Here is a 17,755-nt window from a genome sequence, read left to right on the forward strand (position 1 = left end):
CACAAAAAATTAGTGGATGGCCTTTTAAAAACATCTATTATATCCTCAGGTTCACTGTTGGCTTCAACTAAATCTATTTTTCACTTGGAGTAAGTTTCTTCTAATAGTTGCATTTTTTCTGAGGATATAAAGTAGGCTTGTGTTTGGGATGATAATAGTACCTTAGCTCCCAACAAAAGTTTCTAGACCGAAAGATTTCTGAAATGTTCTCTTTGCCATCACCATAATTCATCTATTTCTAGTTGAAAAATGTTCCTTGTCCTTTCTCACAGAATCAATTGTATTGATGGGAGGCGTTCTGCATTGTCAATCAAGGAAATGTGATTTGATGGGGCCCCAATGCAGTGAGATGGGAGGAGGAATACCAAACCTACTCAGGTCCACGCCATCCGAGTGAGATCAATGCTTCCCATAATACTCTTCCTCTCATGTAGCACCCTAACTGTCACAATTAATAATGTAGAAGGAGCTGATTAACTTAAGTAAAGTGCTCGCTGCTGTGTAAACACATAAAGATCTATGAGGCAAAAAAGGGGGAGGGCAGGAAAGAACAAAACGTCATTTTTATTTTTCATGTGGACACGTTCTCACTTTTCATTCTTCTCTTGTAACAATTACTGTACCAGCCACTCTCATGCAGTCAATAAATTGATCTGGGTCTTGATGCCGCAGCAAGTGGACTGATCTGAGATACCATTATCTGCCATGGCAAGTGTGGGGGGTGGGGTTGCACTTTGATGGCAGAGGGCAAAGGGGGAAAAGTCATGGAAGGCAAGTCAGCATTGCTCCAGATGGGTGATTAATGATCTCCACGGAGCTTCTGGAATGGAAAGATGCATGCCTCTGTGTGCACGTGTGTGTGTGCATGTTACCTGTGAGCATGCGTGTATTGGGAATGGATGGAGAGAAAGAAGCCTTCAAGTTGGCTAAAGGAGGCAGCCTAAGTAACACAGTGAGTGAGTGAGTGAAGTCGCTCAGTCGTGTCAGACTCTTTGCGACCCTGTAGACTGTAGCCTACCAGGCTCCTCTGTCCATGGGATTCTCCAGGCAAGGACACTGGAATGGGTTGCCATTTCCTTCTCCAGGGATCTTCCCGACCCAGGGATTGAACCCAGGTCTCCCGCATTACAAGCAGATGCTTTACCATCTGATCTGAGCCACTAGGGAAGTCTTAAGTAATACAGTATGCGCCACTTATTTAAGTCCCGGTGGTATTTCAGTCACTCATACCCATCTGCAATTCAATGAGGATCACCACCCCATTAGAGCTAATCATGTCAGCTGTGTATCTGACAAAGTAAACATTCAGAAACTGTGCTCCTATGTTCATAACTTGCTTTTGCACTGGGATTTTTTTCTTCTCTCCCTCATCCAGCATAAAGTTTAATAGTTTTTTAATATGAAATTATAACATACATACATAGCTGCTCTCCATATGCATTCCTCAGTGTATTTTTCCTCACAACCAGAAACTGCAGCTGTTAGCTGAGTTTTAACTTGCTCCCTGGGAGTATGCTAAGTATATTCTTAATAAATAAATATCATTCCACGGGCTAATGAGAGAATTAACGGCACAACGTATGGAAAATGTACATGGGAGGATGGGGGCAGAGATGACTCAGCTCAGGGGGAAAATTACCAGATTACCTCTGGGGTTCTCACCACGTTAACATTTCTCTGTTTCTGCTGGTACACACAGGTCCCTGGTCCTGAAGATGAAGGAGATGCCTCCCGATTCATCTCTGGTGCTGATGTGGGTTCCATTCTAAGGGGTAAAAAGGGAGTAGCACACGGCAGCATTCCCTGTGCCAGGGTAGGGTGCTGGCAGCTTTATATTCTAACCACAATGAATTTTCACAAAACTAAGTGGAGTGCAGGACTTAATTTATAATTTTATAAATGTGATATCTATGGGTCAGAAAGGCTAAAAATTACCCCAAGGTCTCTGTAGATGTTTGCTCAGGCTGCCATGACAAAATACCATAGACTGGGTGGCTTAAACAACAGAAATTTATCTTCTCACAGTTCTAGAGGCTGGAAAGTCCAAGATCAAAGTTCCAGCCGATTTAGTCTGGTGAGGGTCCCTCTCCCTGGCTGGCAGATGGCCACCTTCTTCCTGCCCAGTCCTCACATGACAGAGAGCCTGCTCTCTAGGGTTCTTCCTTTTTTTTTTTTTTAAAGCCACACTGTTGCTTGCGGGATCTTAGTTCCCAGACCAGGTATTGAACCAGGGGTTGCAACAGTAAAAGTGCTGAGTCTTAACCACTAGACCACTAGAGAATTCCCTGTCTTTTCTTATAAGACCACTGATTCTATCATGAGGACCTCACCCTCATCTGAATCTAATTACCTTCCAGAGGTCCCATCTCCAAATACTATCACACTGGGGATTAGTGCTTCAATATGAAATGGGAGGCAGGCGGTTACAATTTAGTCCACATCAGTCATGTACTGAGATAAATAAAAATCAAGTCTATCTGGCTCCAAAGCTTCTATTTTTTCTACTAAGTTATAATGCCTGGGAGAAGATAGTACCTCATGACCATAGGTCTTAATGCTGCTGCTGCTGCTGCTAAGTCACTTCAGTCGTGTCTGCTCCCCCGTCCCTGGGATTCTCCAGGCAAGTACACTGGAGTGGGTTGCCATTTCCTTCTCCAATGCATGAAAGTGAAAAGTGAAAGTGAAGTCGCTCAGTTGTGTCCGACCCTCAGTGACCCCATGGACTGCAGCCCACCAGGCTCCTCCGTCCATGGGATTTTCCAGGCAAGAGTACTGGAGTAGGGTGCCATTGCCTTCTCTGCTTAATGCTGCTACTACTTGTAAAATCTCATACTTCATGAGGGTTAAGGTTTCTTCCCATACAGAGATCCCACTGTGCCCTTCACCTGCTTTCTGTCTCCCAGAAAGTCCAAGTTGCCTGCATTCAAGACTAGACCTTGTCTAACTTCCCAGCCTCGTTACTCAATATTCTCTGTCATTTACCTTATATTAACCAACATACTGGGCTTCCCAGGTGACACTCGTGGTAAAGAAGCTGCCTGTCAATGCAGGAGACGTAAGAGATGAGGGTTTGATCCCTGGGTCGGGAAAGATCCCCTGGAGGTGGGCACGGCAGCCCACTCCAGTATGCTTGCCTGAAGGATTCCACGGACTGAGGAGACTGGCGGGCTATAGCCCATAGGGTTGCACAGTCAGATACAACTGAAGCAACTGAGCATGCACGCACACAACCAACATACTGGACAGAGTAGAGTTCTCTGAACATGTACCACTCATTTTGGCATGTGCTATTCCCCTCTCCAGGAATGCAAGTATGTCTGTGTCCTTGCAAACCAGCTCATGTGAAATATCCCCTAGGACGTATCTTCCATGAGTTTCCTGCTTCTCCCCAGGGTTAGTCACCTACTCTCTGCACTACTTGTAGGTTGCACATACTTCAAGTGTTTCCTTTAGCATATCTTACTATAATTTTTTCCTTTTCTCCTTAGAAGTTGGTCAGTAATGTATGGTAGGGATTGGATCATATGTCAGTAGACCCCTCCCACCCTAGTGTGATACTGGGGATACAGTATGTACTTAGTTAAGTTCTGGCTTCTCAGGTGGCTCAGTGGTAAAGAAACCGCCTGTCAATACAGGTTCGACCCCTGGGTTGGGAAGATTCCCTGAAGAAGGAAATGACAACTCAGTCCAGTGTTCTTGCCTGGGAAACCCAGGGACAGAGGAGCCTGGCGGGCTTAAGTCCATGGGGTTGCAAAAGAGTCGGACACGACTTAGCAACTAAAACAACAGTAAATTCTGGTTTGTTTTCCCTCCCTAAGGACAAGCGCATAGCTGGTGAGTGGGGGAGATGAGCTAGGAGTCTGAGTATTTTGACCCTTCGTCTAGTGTTCCTTTTACTCTACCAAGAGGCACTGTGGGCATTTCCCTTACTGGGCCTTTCTCTGGTATTGTCCTTCCACCCCCCTGGTACTACTCCTTCCTCAATACACATACACACTTGGCCACAGATCCATGGAAGGAGAATTGTGCTTGAGAAGGGGAGAAGCTATGTGCCACCAAGGCTGGCCTGAAATTTCCTTTAACATGTAGCACATCCAGCTGACTCACTGAAAAAGACCCTGCGGCTGGGAAAGACTGAGGGCAGGAGGAGAAGCAGACGACAGAGGATGAGATGGCTGGATGGCTTCATCCACCCAGTGGACATGAGTTTGAGCAAACTCAGGGAGACAGTGAAGGACAGGGAAGCCTGGAGTGCTGCAGTCCATGGGGTCACAAAGAGTCGGACACTACTTAGTCACTGAACAACATCGAGCCTTGGAAGGTAGTGCTGGGCCCTTCCCACAAGGCTGTGCTGAGGATGTTTGTGTCTGGGCTGAGCCCAACGCATTTAGACTGTGGAGGGGGCGGGGGTGTGGGGGAAGGGAGAGTGTGAGGGAGAGGAAAACAGGGCCAGGACAGCCTGTCCGAACCCAGTGTCCCAGCTCCAGCCCAGGGATCCAGCTTATCACAAGCTCATGTGATTCATTAGTTAATGTGTAAAGCATTTGGAAAGGGAAAAGCCAATTAGAAGTGCTAAGTTATTTCATCTCTGCTGTAAAGGAAGCCATGCAAGGAAGCCTAAGGAAAAATTCTCATGCAAATATTTTGGGGGAGGCCTGTACTTTGGAATGTAACTCAAAGAATAGGCTCCATTGAAAAGCTATATCCTCAAAACGGGCCACTGATAAAAGAATGTGCCTTCATCCTTAATAAACAAACAGGAAGGTAAACAAGTGGGTGTGAGAAAAGTAGCCAGGAAGAATCACTGAGAACTCAAACGAGATCTTGGAGAAAGATCTCACATCAGACAATAGGCTCTGGCCTTGAAACTGTGCTTTGGTAGAACCTTCAAGATCTTAGACTCATTAGATGGCCTGGGAAAGCCTGTGTCTGAAAGGACCCTCTCCTAATGTGAACAGTCATTATTTATAACCAGAAAGCTTTTTCTCTGCTTTTTTTTTTTTTTGGCCATGCCACCAGTGCATGGGATCTTAGCTTCCTGACCAGGGATCGAACCTGCACCCCCTGCAGTGGAAGCACTGATGGCGCGGTGCGTTGACCACGAGACCACTAGGGAAGTGCCGCGATCGGTCGTTATTCAGAATGCAGAAACATTTGGGGAAGCAAATGCCTCCCCGATACAGGGTTCTCACATGCAGGGGCTTTGTGGAAGTGGGAACCCCACCTATACTGCCTTCTCCCCTCAGAGCGTGCAGCAGGGCCGATCCATTTTCCTGTGCTCTGAACTCTGTTGACTCAAGCTCAGCAAAATCAGGCTCTTTTCTTTTGCAAAGGAAGCATCTGGTTCCAAGTCATAAAAGAGAAACCCAGAACCTGTTGCTGAGTGTCTGATAAGCACCTGGGAGGGTGCACGGAGGGCACTGTTTCCCAGAGTTCCCCTGTGATTACCAAGGCACATGTCTTTCAACGCAGCCTTTTTGGAGTGCTCGCTTACCAGGATAACCTTGACTCAGCCCCGGGGGAAACTGGTTTACCCAAAACTCCAGTACTTCTGCCCAAATCCTGGAATCCAAGAGAAGGCTTAAATGAGATGATCACTATCCACTCATACATACACACAGCATACAGGTCTCCTAGACACACAGGGAGTGAGTGGAGGAAAGGCGTCAAATGCAAGAACTGGAGTTGAAAACATCATGAAACCGGCCAGGGCATGGGAAAAAAAGGAAGATGACAGATACTGTTAAGAGTCCTCCCTACTATCTATTGCCCCTTCTTTCTCAGGGCAATTTTGTTTAGGGAGGACAATGTGACCAGCCCTAGGTAAATGAGTCATGATCTTAGCCAATCAAGATAATTTTATGTTGGCTTTATTGGCATTCTTTGCAGCTAAAGATTAAAATGTGACCATTAGCTTTAGTCAATGAAACCCAAAACAGCAGGATCCTTGTTCCTTGATATAAAAGGAATAATGGGGAATGATGTGGGGATGATGTCTGGAGCTGCAGCAGTCATTCTGTAGTCAGAGGCACCTGCCTGTGGATGCTAAGGATGGTACAACAGAATGTTTGAAACAGGAAGGCTCCTGCTGGCATCCTGTAGCAGCTGAAACAATGCCAACAGCCAGTCACTGACAGATTTCTTGATATGCAGGAACCCAAAAATCTGATTGGCTTAAGCCATAGTTAATTGGATTTTCTTCTATGAGGTGGATAATTTTATCACCTTCATTTCATAGATGGGGAAACAGAATTTTAAAGGGGAACATGTCCAAGATCACTCAGATAAATGGCAGAAACAGGATGTGAAAACAATCCTACTCAATCCTAAGTCTATTCTACTCTTCAATTCATGACTTTGGCCTTATTCCCCTGAAGAAATCAGATCATGAGTGTCTAAATTATTTCCGTTAGGAACCTCCTACACTGTTGGTGGGAATGGAAGTTGGTGCAGCTACTATGGGGAACAGTACAGAAGTTCCTCAAAAAACTAGAGTTGCCATTTGATCCAACAATCCCACTCCTGAGCACATATTCAGACAAAATTATTATTCAAAAAGATATCTGCACTTCCCAAGTTCACAGCAGCACTCTTCACAATAGCCAAGACATGGAAACATGTCAAATGGTCAAATCTCCATCGGCAGATGAATGGATAAAGATGTGGTACATATATATAATAGAATATTAGCCATAAAAAGAATGAAATAATGCTATTTGCAGCAACATGGATGCAACTAGAAATAATTATACTAAGTGAAGTTAAGTCAGAAAGAGAAAGACAAATACCACATATCAGTTCTATGTGGGATCTGAGTGAAAGTCACGCAGTCGTGTCCCAACTCTTTGTGACCTCATGCACTATACAGTCCATGGAATTCCCCTGCCCAGAATACTGGAGTGGGGAGCCGATCCCTTCTCCGGTGGTGGATCTTCTCGACCCAGGAATCGAACCGGGGTCTCCTGCACTGCAGGCGGATTCTTTACCACCTGAGCTATCAGGGACTCAAATGAACTTTTATGAAACAGAAACAGATTCACAGACATACAGAACAGACTCGTGGTTGCCAAGGGGGAGGGAAGAGTGGTAGAGGGACCGACTGAGAGTTTGAGGCTGCTACTGCTGCTGCTAAGTCGCTTAAGTGGTGTCAAACTCTGTGACCCCATAGACAGCAGCCCACCAGGTTCCCCTGTCCCTGGGACTCTCCAGGCAAGAACACTGGAGTGGTTTGCCATTTCTTCTTCAATGTGTGAAAGTGAAAAGTGAAAGTGAAGTCGCTCACTTGTGTCCGACTCTTAGCAACCCCATGGACTGCAGCCCACCAGGCTCCGATTTTCCAGGCAAGAGTACTAGAGTTGGGGGCCATTGTCTTCTCTGAGTTTAAGACTAGCAGATGTAAACTATTATACACAGAATGGATAAGCAACAAGATCCTTTTATATATCACAGAGACCTATATTCAATATTTTGTGATAAACCATTGTTGCTGTTCAGTCACTAAGTCGTATCTGACTCTTTGCAACCCCATGGACTGCAGCATGCCAGGCTTCCCTGTCCTTCACCATCTTCTGGAGCTTGCTCAAACTCATGTCCATTGAGTCAGTGATACCATCCTCTGTCACCCCCTTCTCGTCTTGTCCTCAATCTTTCCCAGCATCAGAGTTTTTTCAAATGAGTTGGCTCTTCACATCAAGTGGCCAAAGTACTAGAGCTTCAGCTTCAGCATCAGTCCTTCCAAAGAATATTCAGGGTTGATTTCCTTTAGGACTGACTGGTTGGATCTCCTTTCAGTCCAAGGGACTCTCAAGAGTCTTCTCCAGCACCACAATTTGAAAACATCAGTTCTTCAGTGCTCAGCCTTCTTTATGGTCCAATTCTCACATCCATACATGACTACTGGAAAAACCACAGTTTTGACTATACGGACCCTTGTCAGCAAAGTGATGTCTCTGCTTTTTAATACGATGTCTAGGCTTGTCACAAATTTTCTTCCAAGGAGCAAGTGTTAATTTTGTGGCTGTAGTCACTGTCCTCAGTGATTTTGGAGCCCAAGAAAATAAAGTCTGTCACTGTTTCCATTTTTTCCCCTTCTATTTGCCATGAAGTGATGGGACCAGATGCCATGATCTTAGTTTTTTGAATGCTGAGTTTTAAGCCAGCTTTTTCACTCTCCTCTTTCACCTCCATCAAGAGGCTCTTTAGTTCCTCTTCACTTTCTGCCATTAGAGTGGTATCATCTGCAAATCTGAGGTTGTTATTTATCCCAGCATATGTGTGTGTCTGTGTGTATACACATTGTACATATAATACATTATGGTTTATCACAACTAATGATGATCAGTTGTGATAAACCTTAAAGGAAAAAATATATAAAAAGAACATGTGTATATATATATATATATATGCATATGTGTATATATATATATATATGCATGTGTGTATATATATGTACATGTATAACTAAATGATTTTGCTGTACAGCAGAATTTAATACAATATTATAAATCAACTCTATTCCAACTTTAAAAAAAGAACATCTCCCTTAGTTGGATATTTCATTGGAAATATCATTATCAAGACCCATTTCAGAGCTGGACATGTTGATGGCAGTTTTGCATTTGATGCTGCGTTTTTCTGACTTTATTGTAAGGCTCTTGTCAAATTCTCACCCAGCTCCTCTCAGCTCTGTACAGCCATTCACAGCTTCTTTTGTTAGTCTTTCCCTCCACGTCATTTTCTATCCCACTTTCCCCAAAATCCAAACAGCTAATTAAATATCAGTAAATATCAGACATTTAGTCCATTCTCTTCTTCCATGATGTCTAAAATTTCCTGTAGAATCTTCCTTTTACCTTCCCCTTCTCCATTGCCACTGATTGCATTTAAGTTCTGGCAAAGAAGCAAGCACAAAAGGAACCACTACCTGTTGAGCACCTACTGTATGCCAGATTCCATGCAGGCATGCATGCTCAGTTATGTCTGACTCTTTGCGACCCCATGGACTGTAGCCCACCAGGCTCCTCTGTCCATGGGATTTTGCAGGCAAGAATACTAGAGTGGGTTGCCATTTCCTTCTCCAAGGGACCTTCTCAACACAGGGATCAAACTCGCGTCTCCTGCATTGGCAGGTATATTCTTTACCCTCCAGCCACCTGAGATTGAGGGCATGAGGAGAAGGGTGACAGAGGATGAGATGGCTGGATGGCATCATTGACTCAATGGACAACAGTTTGAGCAAACTCCGGGAGACGGAGACGGACAGGGAAGATTGGCGTGCTATAGTCCACGGGGTCGCAAAGTGTCAGACATGACTGAGCAACTGAATAACACTACCACCTGGGAAGACCTGCCAGATCCCATATAAACACCTTTAATCTTTTCAGTGATCATCAATTCACTTAACTAAGGAGTTTCCTCAAATCTTTTTTGAGCAAAGCAACAAACAAATAGAAACACTAAAACCAAACTAAAACATGCCATTAAACGTGATGGCATCTCTGAAGTTAAAAACCGGGGAAGAAAAAGCAGACCAGTTCCTAGAACTGAGGCTCTGGCTTGGTTCAGAAGTGAAATTTGTGGCTGAGGACAACTAAAACACGCTGCCAAGTTAAAACTTGAGAGACAACGGTTCTGTTTATTGAAAAATGTATTTTAAGAGTGTCTCATAGGCTGTCCGTGAGTCAGCTGCCAAGTGTTTGTGAAGAGAAACGTGGCAAGAACATACAGGCTGGTGTGGGGGCTGGGAAGCTGGAGGAGTCACTCCTGCCCGCAGTAGGAGGGAGCAGATGGCAGGGGTAACTCATCTCCCTGAGGCGGTGCTGACTATTCAACACCTACGGCTGGGGCCGAGAATGTAAGAGAAAAAATGATCAGGCACTGTTTTCTCTGAAGATGCTGGGGGTCCATTCATTTGCCACAGTCCTTACTACCCTCAGAAAAGGGGCTTCCCTAAGTGGCTCAGGCGGTAAAGAATGTGCCTGCAACATGGGAGACCAGGTTTCGATCCCTCACTTGAGTATTCTTGTTGGGAGAATTCCACAGATAGAGAAGCCTGGTGGGCTATAGTCCACAGGGTCACAGAGAGTCGGATACGACTGAGCAACTAACACTTTCACTTTACTAACCTCAGAGATATGACTGATTTCCCTTTGGGAAGTCTCTTCTTCCCTGGGGCACAACTTATCTTAAGGTTAGATATCGGGTGCAGAGCAAGGGCAGAGGTGCCCAATGGAATAAGGCTTTTGGAGTACCTTTAGGGCAGATGCTCAATGGAAGAATCCATGAGATTCTGAACTTGTGGCATTTTGTCCAAATTTTGTCCTAACTGGATGGTCACGTTAGAACCAGTGTTTGGCAGGCAGGTTCTGCCCATATCCACAGAGCACATGATGATGTGCTGCTGAAAGACCACATATGTCCTTTCCCGATGGGTGCACTGAAGGCTCTGGAATCAGTGTGGGTCTGTGTCTTGGTTCTGCCCACCCCTGGCTATGTGGTTCTGGGGAAGTCACTGCCCTCTCTTTAAACCTTTACACAGTTTTAAATCTATATAATGGGGATAAAAATAGTAACAGCTTTGCCTACTTCAAAGGGTTGTTCTGAAGATCACATGAGAAAATACTTTGTAATCCAGAAAACAAGGTTTAAATATAAACACTTAGTTATCAACCAAACAACCAATGCTATCACTTGTTGAGTATTAGCAGGTGTTAAGCATTCACTTTTTCTGCACTGAGTTTAAGACTCAAAACAACCGTAGGAGGTAGATAAATACAGTTATCACCATTTTACAGTTCATAAACCAGGCTAGAAAAATTGAATTACCAAGAAAAAATTTTAAAAATTACCCCAAAATGAAGCACGCATACCACTTCTAAGTGATGAAATAAAGCTCCAACCAAGATCTGAAAGGAAAGCTCACAACCTCAGCTGCTCTCCTCTCTGGGCAGAGCCTGGCTGTTCTCACAGATGTTGACTAATGTCATTAGTAAAGGTCTTTTTCCCAGGCAGGATGAGAGAATGAGCTCAGTCTTGATTTCACAGATGCAGGAGCTAATAGGAAACCGGGGCAGGTCTTCAGAAGAATCAAGCACAGGGGCAGTCCTATTCCTTAGTGTAAGAGTCAATCTCAGGCCACAAAGAGAAAATGGTCAGCAACCTTTCATCATAAACAGTTAAGGATGCAGACAGTATTCGGGAAAGAGATGTTCTGGAGACAGACTGGTTCAAATCCTGGCTACCTCATTTGCCATGGGACAAGCATACTCTCTAAAACTTCAATTTTCCTATCAGTAAAAGAGGGAGATTCCCTTCCAAAACCAGGGAATTTCTCTCCTACTCGCTCAGTTGTGTCCAACTCTTTGTGACCCTTTGAACTATATAGCCTGCAAAGCTTCTCTGTCCATGGAATTTTCCAGGCAAGAATCCCAGAATGTGTTGCCTTTTCCTTCTCCAGGGGATCTTCCCGGACCAGGGATTGAATCTGCATCTCCTGTGTCTCCTGCATTGCAGGCGGATTCTTTACCCACTGAGCCATCAGAGAAGCAAAACAAGGTTAATAGCACTAATCTCAGAGGGCTCTGAGACCTGTAGTTAGTGCAGGCACAGAAACTAACATGTGTTGGTTCGCGTTGGCGCTTAATACAGAGTGCCCGTTTAGCCAATTAACTTTTTTCAGAGTTGGAAGTAAATGGAATTTTATCTGCCACTCCTCTCCAGTCTTGGGAGTTTTCAGCTGTATGGGCTTGTAGCTCAAATGCTCAGACCCAATTCTAACTAGAAGGGGGAGGATAGTTTATTTTCTTCTCTCTAAGGAAGTCTGAGTTTCTTGCCTTTGCAGCTCTCCAGCTGCTCCTTGAACTTCTGTGTGGTACCCAACTTCCTCCAGGCAGGCGGCTAGGGTCAGGGTGGGGAGGAGGCAGGGAATGCCTTCAGCTAATTGCACTGCAATCTCAAGTGAGCTTGGTGTCCGGGGTGAGAATATTACATAAGGAGCGTTGCTTCTTGGAAATGAAGGATGGTGGGGGGGGTGGTGGTCTGGCTGATATGCCAGCAGCAGAAAAGGAGTCTAATAATTTCATCTGCTTGGTCCAAAGAAGACAGAGCTCAATGTGTCTCTCTACTTTACATGGGATAAAGTCTTATTGTCCAGCTCATGGCTAGTCAAATTAAAAGTAGCAGAAAAAGGTAAAATGTCTAAGAGCCAGAGCCATATCATCAGTCCAAAATTAGACAAGGACAGAAAAGTTACCTTGCCTTGTCTGTCCCATCCACTCTTTGAAAGGCCTTCTCCCCAACTCCAAGCCTCTTGGGCAAATCCTTACTGTTAACTCGTGTTGCAGTGCGCCATTAATGTTGCTATTGTTGTCATTACTGTTATTTTTTACATCTGTTTCCTCTATCAGACTTTGAGCAACTTGAGAATTGTTATTCCCTGCATTCTGTAGGTGTTGGGAATACAGTCAGAAATGAGTGATTGATGAAAGGGATTTAGAAAGTTTTGCATTTAGCCTGGGCACTGGTTTCTCAGGCAGTTTCAGGAATATGGCACAGAAAACGGCAACAGATCCAAACACTCTCCATACCCACCACCTCCCTATGTTCCTTGTGCATCCCCACCAAAGGCAGACAACGAGTGCTGTGCCCATGATTGAGCTCTGCGGGGACCTCTCCAGGTGAGCAGGTTTCCGGCACAGAGAAGCGTGTGGCTTGTGCACACGTTTGTAAATTTCATGAGGCAAAGGCAGTCACGTTGCTTTTGAGTCAGGCAGCTAAATGATTTATTAAGGAAAGGTTACAGCACCTGTGCCTTTTTGTCAACAAATCAGGCCCATGCCATGCCAAGCGATTCTTCTAATAACCCAAATGGTAATTTGGTTTTAAATAGCCTTTCAGATACCACAATTCTGTTGAGGCAGAACAGTGATAGATTTGGGTGGCAGGGAAGAAATGCCTGTTTTTAATATTGTTTGCACTCATTTTTCATTTTAAAGAATTAGTCCTCATTGGCGTTCTGCAGGTTAAGCATTTTATTTGAACATTCTGATTAAACTAGAACCTGAATGAAAAAGAGTTCTTTGCTCAGTCCTTCTGTGTGGGAATTGGTATTTCTATTTATTACCTGATGATGAAATATTAACTTTTTCTCTCTAAATAAATGCCTCCTTTTAATGGCTCTCGTTTTCAGGGGTCAGATTAAATTATGAGATGCCATTGAGATGTTCATTGGCTTTCAGCTATTTGATATGATGGCACGCTCTCTTATATCATTCAGTGGGTGTGCAGGGGACATTAACAGTGTCCAAAGTGAAGTAAATACTCTATGCCCCAGAGTCATTTCTATATGTTATTATCAACTGTCATGGGACAATACTGAAAAATAAAGAGATTCGGGGTGGTCGTGTTTTCTCAGAACAGATGGGTGTTCCAAAGGCTGTCCGGAGGTGGCTACCCCCCGTGTTAATGATGAGTTATAAAATGGAGGAGAAGGAAACGGGGAAGCAAATCATGACAGTCGCAGAGGCAGCAGAAAAGTGAGGCAGAAGAATGGGATGGATAACCTGGCAGGAATGTTCCAACAGAGCCAAAGCTGGGGTGAATTATATTAATACAATGCAATTGGATGGCAGTTTGAAAGAAAACTAGCTCAGGGCAAGGCTAAAAAGAAGGCAATTCTGTCTCAGTGAAGGGAGGAATTCTCTGGAGAAAAAAAAATAGACTGGAAGGAAGGAGGAGGAAAAATGGCTTTCAATTATCCATGTTATCTTTCCCTACCAATCATTACAGATGATGAATAGGTGCAATAAAAGCCAATATTCAATTTTTCCAATTTACATGGAAAGAAGGCCATAATATATTGTTAAGGGGGAAGAAACAGCAGGTTACCAAACAGTGTATATAATATGATCTCATTTTTGCAATATATTTGTATGCACAGAAACAGTCTGGATGGATTTAGACAGAAATGTTAACAGTAGGACTACAAGAGATTTTTAAAAATTATTTTTTCCCATCTGTATTTTCCACAGTTAACATGTATCATGACAGTAATAAGAAAAAGTCATTATTTTTAAACTACCTTATGAATCATTTAGATTCAGCCCATATTTGCTGACTACCCACTGTGTGCCGGACATGAGAACGAGTGCTTTCAAAGAGCTCAGCACAAAAAGACGGTGGATTATTTTTTGATAAACAGTCCACTCTTCCTGGCTGTTTACAGAATTTCAGACTCTCAAGAGGTGAAAAGGGTCATTAAGAGTTTATCTAATAATCACATTTAAAATTGTGATAAAATGTACATAAGATGTGTATAAGATAGTTACCATCTTAACCATTTTTAAGTGGTCATTTCAGTGGCATGCAAGACATTCACACTGTTGTGTAACACCAACATCATGCATCATCCATCTTCAGAGCTTTTTTTGTCTTATAAAATGAACACTCTACACCACTAAACAGTAACTGTCTATTCTGCCCTCTCCCCAGCTCCTGGCAACCACGGTTCTGCTTTCCGTCTCTATGAATGTGATCATACTAGGTACTTCATGTTAAGTGGAGTCGTACAGTGTGTGTTCTTTTGTGACTAGCCTATTGCACTTTGCATAACGTCTTCAAGGTTCATCCATGTTGCAACATATTGCAGAATTTCTTTTGTCTTCAAGGCTGCATAATATGTATTATACCACATTAAAATGGTATACACACAGTAAAATGTATATGCCATATTTTGTTTATCCACTTATCTGTTGATGACCACTTGGATTACTTGCCTCTTTTAGCTATTATGAATAATGCTGCTACAAACATGGGTATACAAATATCTCTTTGAAACCTGGTTTTCAATTCTTTCGGGTATATACTAATGATCAGAGTCTATCTCTGATCAGAGCAAACTCAGATTTAAAACCAGGGAATATGCCAGTGGTATTCCTGAGAGTTGAGCATCAGTCTCTGTTTGAATATCTGCAGGGAAAGTAGCTCATCACTCTACAAGGCAGTAAGTACAATACAATAGTTAGATAACATAGGTCTTCAAGTTAGACAGAACTGGGGACACATTCTTGCTCTGTTCTCCACTGTACAGCCTTGGAAAAATCAACAACTCTTTAGATCTCAGGTTTCACATCTATAAAATGGAGATAATTATATATATCCTAATGGATGGCTGTCAAGATTTGTTGGATAACATACTTAAGGTACTTAGTGCATAGAAAATGCTCAATAAATAGGGGCTATATATAATTAAGTAACTTTTTTTTTTAAAGGAATGGTCTTATAATAAACTGAAAGCTGCCTACTTCAAATGTCTATTTGTTAGTTCAAATTCTATCTACCAGAAAGAAATAGGGACCCATCAGTTCAGTTCAGTTCAGTCGCTCAGTCATCTGTTTTCCACAGGTTGATGCTCCAAGTATTTGAAGAGGTTTCTTTGGGGAAAAGAGAGGCCATTTTACTTTGTATTTGTTTATGGATTTCTGTGCAGGATACCTTTTCTGCATTTATAAAGCTCACCTATCTGCTTGGCTGACTCAATTTTTACTTCTTTAAGGCAGAATACAAAATTTTGTCTTCCCAGAAAACTATTCCCATAATGCAATTAATACAAATTTCATGCCTATTAACAAAAATATTTATATTAAAAAATGTAGGCTTGCCTAGGAAATTACTAATCTGCAGGTCATGTTCAGATTATGTCTAAAAAATTCCTATAAAAATTCCTCTTAAGCGATGTCCTCTCAGAAAGATTATTTTAAAATACTATTTTTATTATTTATATCTACAGATATGCCTTCCAAATGGTTCCAGAAAGTAGTTCTTTTTAAAAAAGAGTTAATATATACATCTAAATATCACAATATTTAGAGCATATAATTTTTATCTCAGGATATATTTTTGGGGAAAAAGAATAACTCCATTAGTGCAGTTCTCATAAGACAATTGGGGATGGCTTTTTCCAAGCCAAATGTGACAGGTGTCACTGTGATAAGAAACATTTAAGCTGTTGTCCCTATGATGCCAAATATTTAACAGAAACCCAAAAAATTCAGTTCCAGATGCCAATATTGGGCCTACATGACATCATTCATCCAGATGCGTAGAAAATCTGGATTTTAAGAATTGGATTTTTGTGGTCAACATCATGAAGAAGTTTGTGGGTTAAATAAGGCATTTGTGAAACAAGGCCATATTGGAATAGAACACGTTTTGATTATAGAGAAACAAATTGAATGGAATGCAGGGTACAATTTCAGCGCAGTGAACCACAGCTTATATAAAAATACTATGTAAAATACACACAGGGCATTTCCAAACTGCATTTTTGAGGTTCCTAATGAAGTAACCTGAGCCCACTGGTGCTTTGAGAAAAGAAATCATCCAATATAAAGCTACTGTCCCCAATTTTTCCCTTCTCATTGAATTTGACCATGTAAGACAAATGTACAAGAAATGTTCTACTTTAATGCATCTGAGGTAATTATTCCACTTCAAATTCAGCAGTTAAGTATTTGAAGATGTGGGAAAGTAAGCAATAAACTTGAACAATTTTGTGGGGAGTATGGAATAGGCAATGTTAATCCCAGATGCCGATGCACCTGCCCCCTCCTCCCATTCCCTCCCTTGCCAGTTTCAGAAGAAACAGCAGAAGTGGGAAATTCAAGAGTTAACTTTCTTCCTCCCCTCTTTGCTTCCCCTCTCCTTACAGCTGCCTCCTCCGAGGCTGTACTTTCTGTGACCCTGCTTCAGTGTAGGAAGGCTTCAGATACAATGCTGTTTAACCCGCACTGTCGACACAGCAATAAACTAAAATCTTTTACAAAGAAAGCAAATGGACCCAGGAAAGCAAATCTATTTCGTTCATAAGCACCTGCTCATAGTGTTACAAACAAAGATGAATAGTTAGAAATTAGGCATCTGGAGATTATACACCGCAGCACATGCACAAAACATCTTGGAGAATTTTTTCAAACACTGTGTTGAACAGAACCTCAAAGGGAAAACATTTTCTTTATGTCAATTCTGATAATATATAGTCACATTCTAGTTAAGAAATGAGAGAGGAGCTTCTTCTAAAACTTGTATCTAATTCTATTTTACAAATCTCTAAGTATCTTTATAGCTACTACCCTGGAATTCTAAGAGTCTTTCAGTGTTTCTCAATTCACAGCAGCTATTTCAAAACTTTTAAAAGCGAGACTTTCTCCTTGACCTATACTAGCACAAAACACATCTATTGAAAAACAAACTCTAGATGTCCTGGCAAACTCTTTTTTTTCAATCACCTACCTCAAAACATGACATTAATTCACATCCATCCCCTCCCACCCCACTGGGGCCAGCAGAGCCAGTAACAAATACCTCCTATTTCTGCACCAATACCAGCAACTTAACAGGGCTCAGGAACTCTTTCTTTTCCTTTCTCTTAGAAAGACTGTCAGGGTCCTGGGGACCCTATAACGAGTACAGCAGAGTGGCTGGCCCCACTCCCAGCATGCACTCTGATGTCACTGGCAAGCAGAGTGTACTTTCCAGGTTCAATAAGGGGCCTACTTCTGTCTGCTCACACGCGGAGACACGGATTCCTAAAAGAGGGAGCACACTCTATCCAGCCCTGGGAAAATTTTCTTCCCACAGCAAAAACAGGTCTGGCACAGAAGCCCTCCTCTTCTACCCCCTCAATACAAGAAACAAAAATTGCAGGCACTGTTTTCCATGATTTCTGAGAACACATGGAAAGGTGGCTGAAGGGCCGGGA

At 42.7% G+C, this 17,755-nt stretch overlaps 1 protein-coding gene across 4 annotated transcripts in view; it reads right to left on the reverse strand.

Moving 5' to 3' along the window:
- The window catches only part of NFIA (nuclear factor I A), a 408,349-nt gene that overhangs the window by 24,423 nt on the left and 366,171 nt on the right, over positions 1-17,755 (reverse strand). The gene's annotated exons all lie outside the window — the stretch shown is intronic.

This window comes from Oryx dammah, unplaced genomic scaffold (genome assembly GCF_014754425.2).
Source record: "Oryx dammah isolate SB20612 unplaced genomic scaffold, SCBI_Odam_1.1 HiC_scaffold_28, whole genome shotgun sequence".
Classification (NCBI taxonomy): Eukaryota; Metazoa; Chordata; class Mammalia; order Artiodactyla; family Bovidae; genus Oryx; species Oryx dammah.